Below are 22,059 nucleotides of genomic sequence, written 5' to 3' on the forward strand. Positions count from 1 at the left end.
TATGGTTTCAGGTCTTATATTTAAAGTCTTTAATCCATTTTGAATTTGCGTTTGTATGTAGTATAAGACAAATGGCCAACAGGCACATGAGAAGATGCTCAATATCACAAATCATCAGGAAATGCAAACGAAAACCACAATGAGATACCACCTCACACCTGTCAGAATGGGTGCTATGAAAAAGACAAAAAATAAGAGGTGTTGGTGAGGATGTGGAGAAAAGGGAAGCCTCATACACGATTGGTGGGAGTATAAATTGGTACAGCCACTGTGGAAAACAGTACGGAGGTTCCTCACAAAATTAAAAATAGAGCTATCAAGGGGGCTGGTTCTGCTGCAGGCGGCCCAGGGTTTCATTGGCTTGAATCCTGGGTGCCGACATGGCACTGCTCATCAAGCCGCACTGAGGCAACATCCCACATGCCACAACTTGAAGGACCCACAACGAAGAATATACAACTATGTACTGGGGGGCTTTGGGTAGAAAAAGGGGAAAAAAATGAAATCTTAAAAAAAAATAGAGCTATCAAAAAATCCAGCAATTCCACTTCTGGGTATTTCTCCAAAGAAAAAGAAAATTCTAAGAGTTGTATGCACCACTATATTCATTGCAGCAAGTGTCTAAGTATAGATGAATGGATAAAGAAGATATGATACACACACACACACACTCAAAATGGAATATTACTCAGCCATAAAAAGAAGGAAATCTTCTCATTTGTGACAACATGGATGGGCCTAGAGGGTATATGTTAAGTAAACTAAGTCAGACAGAGAAAGACAAATACTGTATGATTTCACTTATATGGAGAATCTAAAAAACACCGCAAATGAACATACAAAACACAAATAGTCTCTTGGATACAATAAACGTACTGGTGGTTACCAGAGGGGGAAGACATTGGGGGGCAGGCAAAATAGGTGAAGGGGATTAGAGGTACAAAGCTCCAGTTATAAAATAAATAAGTCATGGGGATGTAATATACAGCATAGGGAATATAGTCAGTAATATTATAATAACTTTGCTTGGTGACAGATGGTAATCAGACTCACTGTGATGATCATTTCGTAATATATGTAAATATCGAATCACTGTGATGTCTACCTGAAACTAATAGGATATTGTATAGCAATTATACTTCAATAAAAATTTTAAAATAAAATCAAAATAAGTTAAAAAATTGTGGTCTCAGCTTGGTTTATGCTTTTCACTAAAAATGAAGTGAATCATCCCAGAAGCATTCTATTTTTTTATCTTTTTAGTCTCTGTACCATATAGTAATTGCATGTGAATTACATTAAGCCTTCCTACATGAAAGTGAACTATAATTGTCCAAGTTCCCGACAATATTGAATTGTTGTGTTGGCAACATTGTAATTGTTCACTAACACAGAGGGTGTATTGGAAATCTTAGTGGGTGCATCGCTAGTCATGAATATGATTAACCAATTCCATGAGCATTTGAGAGGATAATTACTTATGATCTGCAATATTTATATTCCCTTTAGGCATCATTAGGCTTTCCTATGTGAGAAATTTTATAACCCATACATCTATAAAGGACCAAAGATATTTAAATATGTTGATACTTAATTTCATTCAAAATATCTACATTATATTCACTCTTAAATTTACAAAGATGCAAATAAGGATTATGTGAAACTAGTTACCAGAACAAAAAACGTTAAGTATAATTCTTTAAAAATGAGGCTGGTTTCAAATGTTAAACGATAGTTTTATAAGCATACACTATAAAAATATTGACAAGGAGATCTGATCGGTGGTTACCAGGGAAAAGGGGGGGGGGTGGGGGGAGGGCACAAAGGGGGAAGTGGTGTACCCACAACATGACTAACAAAAATGTACAACTGAAATCTCACAAGGTTGTAATCTATCATAACATTGAAAAAAAATATATATATATACCTATGTTTACATAAAATATGAAAATATTGTTTTCTATATGTAATTATTACTGCTATTAGTTCACTTTTTGCTAATTGTTTTTGAAAAATAGTTTAAATAATGTATCGACTTAGGTACTAAGCACTGTGTAGTCACAAAAGAAGCAATCTCTCCCCTTCAAAGAAGGAAAAGATAACACAATGTATGCGTAACTGGAAGAGTAGATTAAACTCTACAAGGATCCTAAAGGAGTAAAGTTAAAGAGTGTCTGGATTTTATGTTTATCATTATTAGTTCTTTCCATTTTGTGGGTATTACAAACAGTGCTGCTAAGAACATTCTTGTACATATATGCTAGTGGATGTGTTCAGGGACTTATTTTTATTTTCTTCCCCCGACTAGGGCCTATAGTACAAAGTTGAACAGAAACAATTGTTTTGAACATCTCTGATATGTTCTTAATTTTAAAAGAGATGTTTCTAGTGTTTTCCCACTGAGAATGGTGTATCGTAGGTTTTTAGTGTATAGCTTTTACCAAGTTATATATATATCTATTTTGCTAATTTTTTAAAATCATAGATGGGTAATGGAGTTTATCAAATGTTTATGAGTCTGTTATCATATGATCTTAGGTGTTTTAACCTGTTAATGTGGTGAATGGCATTTTAAGGATAATATTAAAATTGTTCCACTCCTGGGATAAACCCAACTTAATCAGTTTGTGCTATCTTCCTAAACACAGACGAATTTGTTTGCTAATATTTTGTTTGTGATTTTACATCTATGCTCATGAGTGATATTGGCCTGTAGTGTTCTTTTTATCACGTCTTTTTCATCTAGTTTTGTTATCAAAAGCTATGACTTCATAGAATGAATTAATAGTGGATCTTTTTTCAGTTTTCTGGAAATTGATTTAAGATTGGACTGATCTGTCCCTTGAGTGTTTGGTAGATTGCAAATATACAAGACGCTGTGTCTGGGGTTTCCTTTGTGGAATTATGTTTCATTAGGTCATCTGGGGTTGCTACAGCAAATACCATAGAGTAAGTGGCTTAAACAACAGAAATTTATTTCTCCCAGTTCTGGAGGCTGGAAGTTCAAGATCAACACACCAGCATGGTTGCTTTCTGGTGAGAGCTCTTTTCCTGGCTTGTCGACAGTCTTCTCCCTGTGTCCTCACATGGCAGGAAAAAAGAGAGAGCAATCTCTCTGGTATCTCTTCTTATAACGGCACTCACCTCATCATGAGGGCTTCACCCTCATGACCTCATCTAAACCTAATTATCACCCAGAGACCCCCGTGTCCAAATACCAATGCATTGGGGATTAGAGCTTCAACATATGAATCTGAGGGCAAGCGGGGCAAGGCTGGGGAGGACACAAACATTCAGTCCATAACAATGTTAAAAGCACTATTTTAATTTCCTTAATATTTATAAGGTCATTTTCTCTTTCTAGTCCTACTTGAATATGTTTCGTTAAGTTACATTATTCCGGGAATTTGTACATTGTGTCCATAATTTCAAATTTATTGGTATAGAAGATGCTCTTCCTATTTCCTTCTTATATTTTTAATTGCTCCTCTATATGCAGTTAGTTTCTCTTTTTCATGACTAATATTTTGTATGTACCTTTGCATCTTATTTCTTCCGTTCTGCATTAGTATTACCAGAGATTTTTTAAAATTTCATTAATACGTTCAAATAACAAGAAAGGTTATACAGAGCTTTGTCGACCTTCTCTATTATTTCCTTATTTTCTACTTCATTGATTTCTATTACTCCCTTTTCCCCCATATAGCTTGTTCTAAAGATATTTTTCAAATATTATGAATAAAAAACAAGAGATTTTGTTGAAAGAGACATTAAGTGAAAGTTTCTATCATTTTCATTTGTTTTCTTACTTTCATATTAATTTAGAAGAGAATAAAAAGATAATGAGTCTCTTCTGAGTATACACCTGTATTGGTTGTCAATTTATTGCTTTTCAACTCCAAAACCAGTGTTCGTAGCTCTGCTTGAGATACTGGAGTTAGAGGGCACTGGAAGGAACACTGAAGGAGGAAAGGAATTTTTTCCCTGGGTGTGGTTTGCCTTCTTTCCTTTAGCCCCCCAGGGCTAGGCTAGCCTGTGAGATACCCAGTGAAGCTCCCCGTGAGCTAGTTTCAGCAACATCCCTTGTGAGTGATTTCCCAGCATCCCTGTGAGTGACTTCTCAGTGAGTCCCGCAAGGACCGCAGCCAACTTTCCAGGGAGTTTATTCTCCTCCCAGATTCTTATTAAATTTCGTAGGCACTCCAGCAGAGGTTTTTCTGCCCACTAGCACCCCAGCAGGACACTTCTAGTTTCCCAGCCCTGGTCTTCATTTCCCTGCCTGCCAGCTTCCACCTGCAGATTGTGGAGTAGCTCGGGCCTGGGGCAACTCAGCGAACTTCTCCAGTATCCCTTGGGCTGCAGTCTCATTCCCTGCATATGGCCCTGAATCCCAGCTTTGGAGAGGGGCTGTCTTCCAAGTTTATGCCTTCCTCGGCCCATCTCCTCCAGCATTAGGTATCTTTTAGAGATCTCTTTTATGTCCTCTTAGTGGCTACTCTAATATTTTTATATTAAATATTAAATCTTTATATTAAACCCTCCCTACTCTGTCCTTTCTGTCTTCTGTCTGGACCCAGCTGATCCAACCTCCTAACACCCAAGATACACACAGGAATGTTTATAGCATCATTATTTAGTAGACAAAAATTTGAAACTACTGAAATGTTTATCAATAATAGAAGGCAAGTTAATTTTAGTATATTCATACGAAGTATATTAGCTTTTCCTTGCTGCATGATGAATTGCCACAAACTTAGCCACTTAGAACAGCACACAGTTATTGTCTTGTAGTACACGTGGGTCAGGAGTCCAGGTAGAGCGTGACTGGGTCCGCTGCCCCCAGTCTCACAGGCTGTAATCAAGCTGTTTCCCAGGCTGCACTCTCATCTGGAGGTGCAACCAGGGAAGAATCTGCTTCTAAGTGTACTCAGGGTGTTGGCAGAATTCATTTCCTTGTGGCTTTGTGATTGAAGGCCCTGATTTCTTACCATCAGCCTGCAGTTCCCTGCCACGTGGTCCTCTCCATAGGCAGTTCACAATATGGTCATTTATTTCTTCAAGGCAGGCAAGAGAATCTCTCACTCCAGTCAGATAAGATGGAATCTTATCCAAAGGGAGCATGGCCATTGAAGTGACATTCATCACCTTGGACATATTCTATTGGTTAGAAGCAAGTCACTGGTCTGTTCTCACTCAAAAGGAGAGGATTACAAAAGGTATGGCTCATGGTGGGTCCTCTTAGGGTGTGTCTGTTACACAGTGAAATGCTTTACCACAGTGGGAATTAGCAAGCTACATTTACTGAAATAATGTGGATGAACAAAAATAATGCTAAATGAAAGAAGCTGGACAGAGAAGAGTATATACTGTGGAATTCCATTCATATCAAGTTCAAAAATGGGCAAAAATAATCTATGTTGTTAGAAGCTAGTACAGTGGTTACTCATCACGGTCAGAAATCTAGAGTTGATAGAGCCCAGCAGACAAAAACAAGGACTCTGGCATTAGCTTGCCTAGTTATAAATTCTCTTCCACTCAATGTGCTCTTACGTTAGCTACTTAACCTCTTTTTTTCTTTTCTATTAGGCTTGGTTGGTGACAACACCTACTTTTAAGGTTTTAACAATTACATGAGAAAGTATATGGAAAGCACTTAGCAGACTGCCTGGCACGTGGTAATTGTCCCATACATGATATTTATAATTAGAGAATTTGTCCTATCTTCTTCCTCCCACCCTACATTTTCTTAATCATCAAGTTATGTCAACTCTACCATTTCAATATATCTAAAATCTGTGTTTTACCTATTTACACTGTTCTTACCTTCATTCAGGTTTTCATCTTCTCTTATCTCTGTTATTACAATAGTTTCTCAATAGGTCCAATCCATAACACTGCATGTCACAAACACATTCTCAAACCAATTATCTACACTTCTTTCAGGGAAATCTAAGTTAAAATATCACAAATACCACCTATTACCTTCAGAGAATCCTGGAAACCTAAGGACTCTCTCCGTCAAAGTAGCAACTACTGGCCTAGGTGGTGGTCTGTGGGACTGTATATCACAATTGTATAAAAGGTATTTGCCAACTGAGTCCTTCCTTAAGAGACTATACTCAATTCAACACCATATGCTATAGAATCCACAGCCAGTTAAACCATCTTCAAAATATTTAAGGATTTCTTCATGAGTGAAAAAGGTTATCAATAAGCTGAGTTCTCACCTCTGGCAAACAGAAGGATTCATAAGTCAAATAGCACTGGCCAAGTGGCTCCTTCCCTTGCAACACTTTATTCTCATACAGCAGTCAGCTGATGACCACTAGTCATCTCTGCACTAATCCTTTTAGTGTCTACTTTTTACAAAGTGTAGTTTACTCTGCAGGTTGTGTTTGAACTGGCATTTTATGTTATCTTATCCTGGATAAATGAACTAGCACTATTCATCACAGTTCTTTGTACTTTTGTTTCTATTTTGTTCCGTGGGTACCTGGAGTGTCAGTGGCCCTGATTTATTATGAAGTAACTGAAATGCCAAAGCCAATTGTTGGGATTCTGTAGATGTGTTCTCTCATTTGTGCCTTGTGGTGCTTCTCATTTTTGTCTCGCCCTCCCATTGGGACATTTCCTTTCTCCACTGTCCCTCCTGACACACTTTCTTGGAGCTAAGTCCCAGGTCCAGTACGTCCACCTGGGATTATAGGTGAAGCACTGGTGATTTCCGTTTTAAAGAAATTCACAAACCCATTCTATAATGGATATGGAAGTTCAAAAGAACTAGAATAAGCAAAACATTATTGAAAAAGAAGACAATGGTGGAACATTTCTGCTATACTATTTCAAGATTTATGATAAAGCTACCATAATCAAAGCATTGTGGCACTGAGATTAGGACAGATCATTAGATCAATAGAAGAGAACACACAGCCATAAATAGACCCACATATATACTGTTCATTGAGTTTTTAAATCAAGGAGTCAAGTAAATTAAACAAGATAAAGGAAAATCTTTTTGGTAAATGGTACCAAGACAGCAGGATATTCACGTGTAGAAAAAGCTTCAACTACTACCTAACTCCATTCACAAATATGAATTTGAAATGATAGACTTAAATATAGATGAGAATCCGTAAATAATCTAGAAGAAAATACATTCCCACACACTTGGGACAGGCAAAGATTTCTTAGAGCACACAAAAAACTAATCATAAAAGAAAAAATTGATAAATCGAATGTCATCAAAATTAAAAGTATCTGTCCATCAAATGACAATATTTTGGAAATGGATAAGAAAGTTATAGACTCAGGAAAATTATTGGTGACACATAAATCTGAAAAAAGGACTCATATCTAGAAGATATATGTATACATATATATATAGCACTTCCATATATATATTCCTACAAATAAATCATAAAAAGTCAAAAATATGGCCTAAAAACTTGAATTGACACTTACTTAACAAAAGGAGACATAAATATGGCCAAAAAGCACATAAAAAAGGTACTCAACATCGTTAGTCATCACGGAAATGCAAAATAAATCCACAATGAAACTCCATTTCATACACACTAGGATGGCAAAATCAAAACGACTGACAATCACAAATTTTAGTAAGGATATAGAGTGACTAGAATTATCCAACATGGCTGGGAAGATTTTAAAATAGTACAATAACTTTGGAGAACTGTATTCCAGTTTCTCCACTCTAATATGCTTGTACTCTGACTCAGCAATTCTGTTCCTAGGTATTTTCCCAAGGAAAATTAAAATGTATGCCCACAAAAAGACTATTACATAAATGAGCATAAATAGCAGCTTTATTAATAATAACTCCAAATGTCCATCAATAAGAGAATCGAAAGGAATCTTTAGTATGTTCACAAAATGTAATATTACTCAGCAAAAAAATGATTAAATGATTGATATAGCAACAACTTGGATGAATATCAGAAATATTATTTTGATGGAAATAGTGTAGAAACAAAAGCAAAAGTACATGCTAAATTATTCTATTGGTGTGAAGTATAAGAACAGGTGAAACTAATTCATAATGATAGAAATCAAAACAGTGATTGCTTCTCGGGAGAGACACACTGACTGGAAACGGACACAAGAGAACTTCTTGTGATGATGAAATGTTCTACACTTTGACAGGATTTGAGTTACATGGATTTTATGCATCTGATATCAAATGGTGCATTTCATATTTGTGCATTTCACTGTATGTAAATTTTTACCTAAAAAACATAATAAATATTACTCTAGAGAGAAGATTTATTTTTTCAGTGAATTGAATTAATTCTAAGACTGCTTTTCCCATATTCTAGGCTTGGGAAAATGAGTAACTGTATTTAGAATAATGAGAACCAGGTTTTTCTTTATTGGAGAATACAGTTATATTTGGAAAACACTCAGTTAAATATAAAATGAACCCTGTAGTGTTGGATAGGAATTAGAGGTATTGGTATTATTTATGTCAGTTGTATTAGTACATGTATCAAAATTTATGTTTTTATTACAGAAAGATAGCAAGTAGAAAGATGATAAACATATAGACAGACGTGTGTGTGAGTTTGTGTGTGTAGATACTATCTCTCTTGTACTCACACACACACACAAACACACACACACACACACACACAACACAGATAGATGTGTCTCTGTTTGCTGAGAGGGCCTAGAAGCAAAGACACTTGCATGGCAGTGGGTACATCTAATGCCAAGGTCTTCTTTGAAATATCTTTCTCTGCTCAAAGGAACCAGGGTTCCTCAGAGACAAAGCTCCTCAGAGATTTCATGACTGGAACACAGAAAGTACAAGATGAGCCTAAACATCTTTTTGTACCAAAAAGTAATGAATAGCTCAAAGAATGTGGAGACCCAGGCTGAAGGTGTTCCCACTGGCCAAATCTGGGACAATTTGAACAATAAAATAAATAATTATATTAATGGATTATAACCCACTGAATAAAAGAGATATCCACGTATTTATGTTAATATATATAATTATAAAGGATGAAAAAATAAATGGGGGAGGAAAGCAGTCTTTTCCTTGAAGTAGAAAGCAACTGAAAAATATAGAAAGGATGATGGAATTCAAATATCAATCAATGCTAAAATGAATTGGTGAAAGTTTGATGAGGAACCAAACGTTTGCATAATCTCAAAGTATCTCCCACAAATTAATTAATTAGTAAGTTTACTAATTAATTAGTACAAAATGGTAAATTTACCATGGAGAAACCTGGTAGATGGCTAGCTAAGCAAATACACATCACAGATATGGGGAAAGACAAAACATCGTATGCCCCCTGAGGTAGTCCTGCCAAATATTCATGTCCGAATTTATCAAACCAAAATTGAGGGACATTCTACAAAATAATTTTCCTTCTCTTTGAAAAATGTCAAGGTCAAGAAAGACAAAGAAAGATCAAGGAAGTGTTCCAGATTCAAGGGGATTAAAAAGACATGACGACAAAATGCAGTGCATGGTCCTGGATTAAATCCTTGGCCTAGAGGTTGAGGGGAATACCTCTAAAGGCTTTTATTGGGACAACTGACAAAATTTGAAACATGGGCTATGGATGAAATAATAGGGTCGTATAATATTAAATTTTCTGATTTTGATAATTGTTCTACACTCACATAAGAGAATATCCTTAATCCTTGGAAACATACACTGATGTATTTAAGGGTAAAGTGGCATGCTCTCAAATAGTTCAGAAAAACAGAGAGAAAGGGAGCGATAAAGCAAATAAGGTGAACGTAAATAATTGGTGAATCTGGCTAGATCATATATGGGAGTTCCTTGTACTATTCTTGTAAGTTCCTGTAAGTTGGAAATTTATATCAGTTCTTGGCTTAACATTATTTCTTACATGTGGTCTCTTTTTCTATATGAATTGTTTATTCTGATCCAGTTTTCACTTTAAAAAAGAAATTCCTTGAGCAGTTTTATTTAATGGTCTCCAGTATACATTTATTTACATTCATAGATGAATAATTAGTTGACTGAATATATAATTCTACTCTAACTTTCCTTTTCACTCCTAATGCTCTCCACATTGTTTCAGGATCTTGTGTTACAAAGAAGTCCAAGGCTAGTTTGAGCTTCACTGCTTGAAGATAACCTGTCTAGCTTATAAAATTTCCTTTTCTTTGGGTAGCTGAAGTTGATAAACATCTTCTTTTTTTGTCCCTTCTTAGTATATAGAGGGCTTAGTTAGCTAAGAAATCAAGACTTTCTTGAAAGTTTTCTCTTAGTATTTCTTTGATTTTGTTTTCCCTACGTACACTCTCTTCTTTCCTTCTTTATCTCTTATATTTCAGATGTTAGCTCTTCTGGATCTAGACTTCAAGTCTCCTACTTTTTAAATCTTTTTCCTCTCGTAATTTTAATTTCTTTGCATTCTGAGTTAATTTGATTTTTTGGATTGTTCATTACTTTCCAACAGTGTTCATTTTATTTATTATTCATTGCCTCTATTAATATTTTCTAACTTCCAAGACTTAGGTCTTGAACTCATATTGTAGCTTTCCACTGGGAGATGGCTTACATTTTATTAAGATAAAATCCTATGTTATGTATTTATATGCCTATTAGAGATCCCCATCATGGTCTCTCCCATTTCTTTCATTAACTCTGATTTTTAAATAGATATCTCTCCTTCAAGCTCTCTTCTTCAATTTTAACTATGCTTTAACTGTATAATTTAGTGTGTGCTTATTCTTCATATAATGTCAGTATATAATTAGGTAGCTATAAACTAACCCTATGACTTAAATTTGGTCCAAAGACTTGGTGTGTTTGGCCAATAATATACTTTTAAAAAAATTATATAAATTCCTTTATATAGGATATTTCCTTTCCAATAGATCAAAATTCCCACCCACCCTCTATGATATCATAGTATGTGAATTCTTAGTATTTATTTTAACTGCTTGGCCCTTGGACTTACTTGAGTTTGAAACCCTTGATGTTTTAGGTTTGAATTTTCCCAGCACTTATGTAGAGTTGGCTAATGGTTTCCTTCAGGCAATGGTGTAAGGTTAGCAAGGTTTCAACTGGAAAGAAAGACTCTGTCTCTGCAAAGGCTGAAGTTAAAAGGGCTTCAAGCTGTCCTCTCAATAGGAGATGGAGCAGTGAGGACTCCAGAGGCTCATAAGCTTCTTTCAGAGCAGAATTTGAGAGAACCAGTCAATCCTCTTGTATGTGAGAAGGTAGCCATTCCATTCCAACTGCTGAGATCACTCAGAAGGCAGTACGACTGATTTATCTACCTCAGAGTACAGTGAGAGACTGTGTGAGCTGCCATCCCCACAACCGCCTCATTCCTACAAACCCACACTCCCAAGCTGAGCCCTGCCCCAATCTCGCCTCTGCTTGACTATAGAAACCCAGCAATTCAGGTGTCACTTACAGACTATGCACCCTCCAGCCATAGACATGGGAAATATTTTATGTAATTCTATATTCTTGAGTTGCCTGAGAGAGTAGCAGAGACAGGCAGGAAGACTTTGCAGTGGCTGGGAGAATCCAGTTCTTGCCACGATTTTCCTAAATCCTTTTAATTTTCTATTTTCCCCTCTTCTTGAACCCTCTTCTTGTGCTTTTGTTGTTCTGTTTTTGAAGACTGTCATTAAAGGTCTGAGAAGATCAACAAAGAAACAATTTTTACTGTGGCAGTATCAACAGCAGTGCAGTTCTAAACTTAGAGAATAGCACACTTAACTAATTCTTACTTTATTTTATTGGACCAGGGAATTTGGAATTTAGTAGGGCTTTAGTGCACTACGCCACTCATGAGAACACTGCATTTAGACTATAGTAAAGTGTATGTTTAAAATAGTTTTAATATCCTATTTGCCACATATTTCCTATAAAATTTCTTTATATTAATTTTTGCTCTAGTAGTAACTTATGAATTAAAATTAGTTCATTACAATGAGATAGGGCAAGATTAACTTAACGTTGAATAATACAACATTTCCAAACAGTTTTCTGTGCTCTGATCGTGGCTACAGTTTGAGATTGGAGTCCTTCTTACCTGAATTGAATTATACATTTCCCAAATGAACTACTTTCACTGGTAATGTTCTTTTCCCAAAACTCTCTTCTGTGATTTCCTTGCCAGCATTTCTGGCCTAATAAGTGAGAAATAGCTAAAGAAAGATGGGAAATCTAAGCATGGACTAGAGATCCATTTGTGTGAACTCTTGTAGCAATGTTTCAGGAAAAGTAAATGATGAGAGTCAATATTCGCTGTGTTTTCATTAAATTGGAAGCAGGAAGAGCTATTTCTGACTCTGAGTTGATCTGCGGGTCGGAATAGTCAGCAACTGGTCTCCGCAGTCTGGCGCTGGAGCAGGAATGAATTATTGACCAAGGCTGAGGCAGCCTCTCGAGGTCGTTCAATCCCCTCTGAGCAGAAGTGCTGGCTCTGTGCTGGCGAGTGGACCAGAGAAAGGTCATTGTGCTGAGACAGACCAAATACAAGCCCTGACTCGGGCAGCTCCTGAGCTGCAGAACGGCCCTGGGGAAAGGGCTCTGATGCAAGAAGCCTCCCACTTTAATACCCCCAGTGTTTGATTCCTGGAAAAGTTAGCTTCTTGGCCTGCCCTTGGCTGTAGATGTGCAGCCCAGTTCCTAAACATTCATTTCAATGTCCTGAAGCTAAAGTTATTCTCGTGCACTCGAGGCAGCGAGATTCATGTCCTCACGACTCCTTGATTCCTTGGGAAAAGCTGGCCTTTGTTCTTTCTTGCAGCAACTCAAAAGCTTAAGCAGGCAAAAATAGAGTAGGCACTAAAATTGCATCAGCCCAGGACTCATATGCTCAAATTAAGTGTGGGCACTGAGGTTGCTCTCGAGTGAAGTTCACTGTGGTTCTGTACCAGACTCTGGCTTTCAGTTCTGGTCTGATACCTCGTTTTCATAGTCATAGACTGATGCTTCATTGTCAAACCCAAGAATGAGTCCCTGGGTCCCAATGAGGATATACAGTGACACCAGAAGTTATAGAAAAGAGAGGTCCCCAAAGCATTCATCCTTATACTCCAAAGCCGTTCACTTATATAAGCTAGCACTTTCTCAGCACTGGGAAAACCAAAGAATATTTGGATGTGTTATGTACTAGTCACCCATCTCTTTAGAGTCACGTTTTCCTTCTTAGAATATGGACTTCAGGGAAGAGTCAGTAATTAGCAATTTTGCTTATCACAAACACATGGCAAGTAATGATACTCATTTTCTAGTTTATTTAAGGTGACTGTGGAAGGCATTGGTTACCTGGACATGATCCATTGAGAAACAGTCTCTCCAATTCAGCCCCTGTCATTAGTACCCCCATTGGGAGCCATGGGACACAGAACAAATATGATCTCTCTGCTTTATTGTTTGTTCCAATACATCTTTTATCATTGATACTTATGCATTACTTCCCCCAAAAAGAGTGAACCTTGGCAAAAACTAGAATTTATCTTTTCACCTACAATTCAGTGAATTAATATGGTCCATACAATATTATTTTAATACAAGTTAGTCATATAGTTACTCAGTTTCCAAACTTTTTTCTAGTTATAAACAACTTGACAGTTATGTCCTGCAATTTAGTAAATGGCATTCAATTTGGGAAATAAAATACCTATTTCATTTTTTAAAATCATTATGTATGTAGTTTCATCATAATGTTTTAAAATAAGATTACTGTAACAGCCTCTACATCAAACTCAACTTTTGCTATTCCCTTTTATTTACCATTTTGCCTTTATTGTGAAGGTATATTTTCAGGCTAACACTTCTCCAAGCAGCTGCTCAACAAGAGATAAGACCTTAAAATGGGAATTGTCTCAATTCTGTTCCATTAGTCTTACCTTCACTACGCACAATTTCAGATTTACCCTTTCATGGTAAATTCTCTTTTTTGGCATATGCTTGTTGCTCCAAACCTCTATCTCATTAACCTCTACTGAAATCTATAAAGATATGGCTAAAGTTTCTTCATCTGTATAAGTTTCAAGGTAGGGAGAAAATGTCTTTGGAGTAAAAATTGAGAATAACAACATAGTTATTTTCCTGGCAGTAAATTATAATCTTACATGCAATGGCAACTTCTCACCCAGAGATTCTGTTTTTTAACCAGAAATATAAATGTAAATTAGGAAATATAACTTAACAAGTGTCATCTGTGTGCCTAAGGCCTCATAGAAAGAAAATCTAAGAGACAAAAAACATCTTGGGAGATACGAATTTTCTATCACTGGAACAAATGAGGTTAACATGTGGGTAAGGCAAGCAGCTGAGCAAGATGCCCAAGACAGTGAACCCACAACTCTACAGAGAATAGAAGAGCAGAAGAGAAAGAAGCAAAATTATGAAACCAGTGCGAGTTTCCAAGGAAGAGAAAGAGAACGAGCACAATAGTGTGGGGAAAAATTGAGAAAAGTTAAGTATGAAAGGAGATGCATCTTGCGAGAGACTTGTAATTACATAAGGCAAAAGAGAAGGATCAAAGAAGTGCTTTCTCTCTAATAGCCAGGGAGAAAAAGCTGGTAACAGACATTGTGAAAAGGCAGATGCTTTTAATGTGTCTTTCCCTCTCTCTCCTTTCAAACAATCACAGTTGCTCTCAATGAACCAGAGAAGTACCATTTGAGTTTGAAGCCTCAAACAAGACTAGGCAAATAAATAGTTGGAGCATTTTTTCCCTAAAATCTAAATCTACTAAAATTTGCAGCTCCAAGGGTTTTCAGGAATTCACAGATATTATTATAGAATTCTTAGTTTTATCTTTGAGATATCCTGTAGGATAGAGTTTCTGTTTCTTAAACCCAGAAACAGAGTACTTGTGTGTATTCGGTAATATTAATATTAATATAGTATACAGTAATGTTAATAGTAATATGTAATGGAGTTTTTTCAACATAAAAATTTGTAGAAGAAAAGATGTAACTTTGTTTACTAGATTGGATCAATTCACTTTCATTCTTACAGAGATGTTAGAAAACTAAATATTTGGAATTTATCACCCCTAGAAGTTGTAAATATAAACATGCTTAAGATGTCTAGAAACATTTTAAGGGCTAATTTGCCACATCTGTGCCTCATTATCAGGGAAAATTTGATGCCCTTCACAAAAGAATGTAATCCTGAACTGACAAATTCAACAAAGTAACTCACCACTCTGAGATAGTTAACATAGTATACAACATGCATTCATTGATGAATAAACTAGACGTGCAGTCAGATCTCACATGAAGTACAATCTACGGAAGGTAAAAATGACTTTTCTGAAATTTCTTTGATTATTTTCTCTCCTCCCTTTTCTCCATTCTCTTTTTCTGGAACTTCTATTTATCAGATGCAAGACTTCTCGTTTTGATTACCTGAGACAGTTTTTATTTCTAGTTTTCTAACTAAGTTCTGTTTGGATAAATTATTAAAGAAGGAAAGAGAGAGAAAACAAAGGAAGAAGTAGCTAGAAAGTCTGCCTGGGATCTTTGTATGTGGATGAATTTATGTGAAGGCAGGTGTCTTTCTAGGCGAGCAGAGACGAGCCAGATGCTAGTCTAGGTGGCGCAAATGCAAGAAGGCTTAACTCTGAGGTATCAGCTCACACCTAGCCGTCTGTTCTCCCCAGGCAGTTTTTCTCCCATTTCTTTAGAGAGTAACTTTCTAATTTTTATCCCTCAGGGCTTCCAGGTATTTTAGCATTCTCTATTAAGCATCGAAGGTCAACAATCCTGTATGTAAGCCCTCTATTTACGCCCATGTATTCAGCCCTTCCACAATCTTGCCGTCAGTCATAGTGTTTCCAAATTCCTGACAAATATTAATCTTTGGTACTCAGGAAAGACCAATCAGAATTGGCAGGAATTCTCAGGAATTTTAAAAATTGTAAGTTGTTTTATATTTTTCATAAGATCTTATTTACACATTTCAAAAATAGTAATGAATAATCATAATAACAAAAGTGAAGATATTCCTGTGATAAATTCATGCTGAAAGTTTCGGAGGTTTTATATAACAAAAACAACATAATAAATGTATGATTTGTTATTATTATATACTGATACATTATGACAAAATTATATATTTCAATAACATTTCCAAATTATTTCTTCCTAAAATAGACATTTGGTAATAGAAAACATTATAAGAAAGGAACTCCACATGTCAGCGTTTTCTGCTCCTGCTTTTGACTTGACACCAGTGGTGTTATGAGCTGAGTTATGTCCTCCTAAAATTCACGTGTTGCAGTCCTAACCCCCAGTGCCACAGCACGTGACTGCATTTGGAGACAGGGTCTTTAAAGATGTAATTAAGTTAAAATGAGGTTATTAGGGAGGATACTAATCCAAGATGACTAGTGTCTTTATAAAAAAGAGGAAATTTGGACACAAACATGAATGTGCACAAAGGGAAGACCAAGTGAAGACGCAGGGAGAAGCCAACACATTGATCTTGGACTTCCAGCCTCCAGAACTGTGAGACATTACATTTCCATTGTTTACACCATGCAGTCTATGCCACTTTGTAGGGCAGCCCTAACAAACTAATACAAGTGGATTCCTTCAAATGAATAACATCTCTATGTAGATTGTTAAACTTTAATTCTTCCATTCTCTATTTCTTGACCGACTTTTCTTAGGATTCAGTGTTTGTAAAGTGTCTAAATTTTCTGAGAAATGCCAGGAAGGAATTTCCAAATTCCTTCCTGTACTTATACTTGTCAAAATACAAGTACCTCTGAGCTTGTGTTTAGGACAGACCATCTGCCACAGACTGTTCATATCCGTTCAGCTCCCTTAGCTGTTCCGTGGATCCACTCTTCAATCCACTGCCCATCTTCCTTCATAAATGTACTGCAATCTCTGACTCCTCATGGTTCACTTTTTCTTATACTATATGTAGCAATATTTCCTTTCTCTTCCCATTAAGTGAATGGTTTTTGGGGAATAAAGAGAGACACATTCATGGGCTCAGTCTACTATCTTGAACCTCAAAAACGTTTGAAATATTGTGTCATTTTGGGGTAGATTTTATGTGTATCCACTGAAGGCAAATAAGATAAAATATTCTTTTCAGGTCTATAAAGAATGATTTCTAATATAATTTCAGGGGCTATTAATCTCAGTCTTATTTTGAACTAAAGTGTACAAGAATATGACTTCACTGGGGCCAGCCCCATGGCCGAGTGGTTAAGTTCGCGTGCTCTGCTTCGGCGGCCCAAGGTTCCACTGGTTGGAATCCTGGGTGCAGACATGGCACCGCTCATCAGGCCATGCTGAGGCAGCATCCCACATGCCACAATTAGAAGGACCCACAACTAGAATATGCAACTATTTACTGGGGGGCTTTAGGGAGGAGAATTAAAAAAAAAAAGGATCGGCAACAGTTGTTAGCTCAGGTGTCAATCTTAAAAAAAAAGAATACGACTTTATTTTTTATAACTGAAATTAATTTGTATCTCAAACACCGATTATGTTAGATTTTTTAAAAATCATCTCACTTAATTCATATTCATCTTAGTCTATTCAGGATTACCTCAGCAAATCCAGGTTTTGACACTTCCTTTCTCCCTGAGATTACACTAAAAGTTCAAAGGAACGTTTAATTTCAGTGGTTTGCTGTATCAACCTTCCCAAAAGAATGGATGCCGGACTCAAGTTCTACTGTAATTGGGGGACAATTGTATTCGTTTCCTATTGCTGCTGTAACAAGTTACCACAAATCCGAGGGCTTAAAACAACACACGTTTATTATTTTGTGGTTCTGGAGGTCTGAAGTCCAAAAATTGGTCTTACCAGGCTAATATGAAAGTGTTGGCTGTATTCCTTCTGGAAGCTCTAAGGGAGAATGCTTTCCTTGGCTTTCCCAGCTTCCAAAGTCTAACTTCCCCAACTCCTGATCCACTTCAAGCAATGACATCACTCCAATCTCTGTTCTATTGTCACATCTTCTGACTCTACTGCCTTCCTCTTCCATCTTTTAGGGACCCTTGTGATTACATTAGGCTACTTGAATAATCCAAGATAATCTCCCTATTTTAAGGTCCTTAAATTAATCACATCTGCAAAGTCTCTTTTGCCATGTAAGGTAAAATATTCACGGGTTTCAGGAATTAAGACATCAACATCTTTAGGGGCCATTATTCTGCCTACCACAATGATGTGGCAAATTAACCTACGGGATATGAAATACTAACACGTTAGTTAATATTTCAAAAAAAATATTCCACCACAGAGTAAACCAAATGAGTTACATGCTAATAACTTTGTACTGCAAGTGACTTAAAATGTAATTTAATTGCAAAGAGATATTGTGGTGCTAATTGTGTATTAGATATTAATTTATAAATGTAAGACAGGATAAAGATGAAAGTTCCTCTTTTCCCCGAGTCAGTCACAAGCATCAAAGCCACAGAAGGACTCCACCCAAGGCCCAAAGCCCTGAGAAGAATGTTGTACAGTGTATTGAAACAAGTTCTTTTTAATTTGAGTCCCTTTTAAATCAAGAGGCAACTTCTTTAGAGATTGCCATTTTAGAAATTATGGCAAACAAAGCTATTTGTATTGTTTCAGGCACAACAGGCTGATCTGTTAAATAGTAAACATTTTCTATCCTGGGCTATCTTTCGAAACACAGCAAAACCCCAAACCTCCGGAGATTTCAGCTCTGTGTAATTCACAGGAAACCATTAGTTTACAGTGGCAGAGAACATGCAGGGAGCAAAGAAAGAATGAGCTGGAGGGAGGGAACAATTGGGAAGTGAGATTATCATGAGGGAAGGAAATAGCACAGGCTGCTCAGAATGGGACCAGCCATCACATATGAAATCTTTGTGGCTCTTGGAAAGCTTTGTCCAATTCGAAACAGAGATCAGATTCTAAAGAGAGAGCTGGGATGCAGAAGGGAAAAGAGGGGCAAAGGGTCACAGACAAGGCTCCTTTGAGACATTGCCAAATCCTCCGTATATTCAAGACAAGGTAAGGAGAAGCTTATCACAGCTTTGGGAAAGGTTCAGCAAAGAACAGTGCAGGAACTAGTTGAGACTGGGTTTCAGGACTAGACTTCTGAAAGCCAAGAGCTAAGTCCAAGTACACAGGAGGCCACACAGGCAGACATTGCCCCCACCCCCACGGAAAGGATGAGATTCAAAAGGCTGCAATCCAACATCTCTGCTAAAACATAGAGGGGTGGGGTGTCTTCCAAGCTTCATGGACATCAGAAGAGAAGCAGTGTACTGTGTCTGGAAAAGCCCAACCTGTGAGGTGAGCTCTTCCTGGCCTCTGGGATTCTAGGAGGGCAGGGCAGCCTCTGCAGAGATAGGATGAGGCTGGAGCAGGCTTCAAGGGAGTTCATGTAGAATGCATGGAATTTTGCCCATTCCAGTGTTGGACGTGAAAGAGTAAGATAAAGAAAGCATACTCCCTTCTCTGCCACTAAAGAGTTAGATTACCTTGGGAAAGTCACTTAGTCTTTCCACGGTCTAAGTAAGACTCATTAGGATACTCCATGGAATATTTCTACATGAATTTCCAGGGCTATGATTCTGCTATCTATTTTGTACTACAACTTCAGCAGTTGAAAAATGGGTCGAAGAATAGGGCATGCCACAGAGACTTGATCTGATTTAACAATGGAAAGTCCCTATAAAAATGCCTGCTACTTAATTTTTTAACTATTACTAGAATTCCTTTCCTTGCTTATTACCATCACTTTCATCCAAATCCTTATTACCTCACCCTTGGATGACTTTAATAGTCTACATACCATTTTCCCTATTTGCAGGGTCTCTTTCACACGACTCCAACCTCTACATGACTACAAAGTAGTGATTCTTAAAGGCCAATGAACCCTCTAAAATTCCATGCATGGGCATGCAAGATTTGGGGAATGCTCTGAAAGCACAAAAAATAATATTTGCATATTTCTGGAAAGAGCCCTTGAGCTTTCATTAAAATTTCAAAATGATGAAAAATAATTTTGGACTACTTAACTTGGCCCGTACTTCTAAATCACCTCACTCATCCCCTGAATTCTTCAGATTAGAAAAATATTTTTCCCAGTTCATTTACTTTCCTACTCATTTAAAAACCTTTTTTTTTTACTTTTCTCTCACTCCAGCATCTCTTCACTTATCCTTACTCTCAGCTATTTCCCTGAGAAAATAGATTCAATCAAAAAAGGCATTCCATAAGCTTCTACTGCCTCATCCATCCGTTCATCATCTTTGATCCAAACACTTTGCGTGTTACTTTGCTTGAACAGTACTTGTGCCATGCAAATGTCAAGCCCTTTCCTGGGGTATCACCCATCTCCTCTTTCTTGTCAGACATCACTCAAGCAAAATCTCCCTTCACCTGTAGCATCACCAGAATCCCCCTCGTTGGATCTTTCCCTTCAGCATACTAACATGCCTTTGATATTTCTCCCACATAAAAACAAATTAACTGACATCTCTTTTCCCCAGCAAGTCCCTCCCCTTTTCTTTGCTCTCCTATGCAGGGAAATACGTTGAAGTGTTACAATACTCACAGTATAGACACTTCCTCCCTATTCTCTTGGGTCCATTCCTACCCAGCTTTCACCTACATCACTGCACTAATACTATTACAGTGAAGGTCACTGATGACAATGACTTCCCATCTCATTCAAAATAAAAGCCAAAGTTTTGCTGTGACCTACAATGTTCTGTGTGGCCTGGTCCTCATAACCTCTCTGATATTCTTCTTACGTGGTGTCCTAATCATTTTCCACTTCAGCCAAATCGGCCTCCTCTCTGTTCCTCTTCTCTGATGCAAAAGTTCCACCCTGGGGCTTTTGCATCAGCAACTCCTTCTGTCTAGAATGCTCTTCCCAAAGAGAATCACAACTGATTTCCTCACCTCTGTCAGGGCTTTTCTTAAATTCACCTTCTTGTGAGGCCTTCTCAGAGAACCCCAACCAAAATTTCAAACTTCTTTTTGAACACTTCATATCCTCTTTCTCTGCATTAATTTTTCTCCTTAGCATTTGGCACTTTCTAACATAATATGAATTTTTATTTAACTTATTTGTTGATCATCTGTTTCCCTCAATAGAATGTTTCCCTCTGTGGGGGTAGGAATTTTTGTCTGTTTTCTTCACAGTTATAGCATCAGAACCTAGAACAGTGCTTGGCACATCGTAGGTTCCTTATAAATACTTGTTTAAGAAATCCATACATGAGTCTTATTTTACATGGCAGCAGCATATAAGTCTGTTAACGATGCCTTCTTCCTCAATGGACTTTCTCCACTTGTTTTCCAGAACTACATACTTTCCTATTTTTCTCTTGTGATTTCACTAGCTGCTTCTTACAGTCCTTTTTATCCCATTTGTTCCTCGACGTCTCAACCTATTAATGTTGGAGTGCCTCAGTGTTCTGTGTTGAATTGTATCCCCCCACCCAAATTCATATGTTGAAGTTCTAACTGGCAGGAATGTGATCTGATTTGGAGATAGGGTTTTTGCAGAGGTAATCAAGTTAAAATGAGGTCATTAACATGAGTCTTAATCCAATATGACACGTGTTTTTATAAAAAGTGGAAATTTGGAGACCTGCACGTACACACAGGGAGAACACCATGTGAAGATCAAGACAAATATTGAAGTCATGTTTCTACAAGCCAAAGATTGCCAGCAAACCACCAGAAGCCAGGGAGAGGTATGGACCAGATTTTCCATCCCAGTGCTCAGAAGGAACCAACCCTGCAGACACCTTGATTCGGACTTCTGCCTCCAGAACCATGAGACAGTAAATGTCCATCGTATAAGCCCTCCAGTGTGTGGTACTGTGTTATGGCAGCCCAAGTAAACGAACACACCTAGGGATCATGGGTTGAAATTCCTATTAAGCTACCTTCAGGCCCTTGGTGATCTCGTTGATTTGTGCTTTTAAATCCCCTCTATGTTCCAAAGTCTCCCAATTGTTTATCTCCAGCCCAGCGGCTGCGAAGTCCTCATGCATATCTCCAACTGTATGTAACATCAGCTTTAACATGTCCCAAACTAAACTCATCTTCCCCTGG

Source organism: Equus asinus, chromosome 1, assembly GCF_041296235.1.
Source record: "Equus asinus isolate D_3611 breed Donkey chromosome 1, EquAss-T2T_v2, whole genome shotgun sequence".
Lineage (NCBI taxonomy): Eukaryota > Metazoa > Chordata > Mammalia > Perissodactyla > Equidae > Equus > Equus asinus.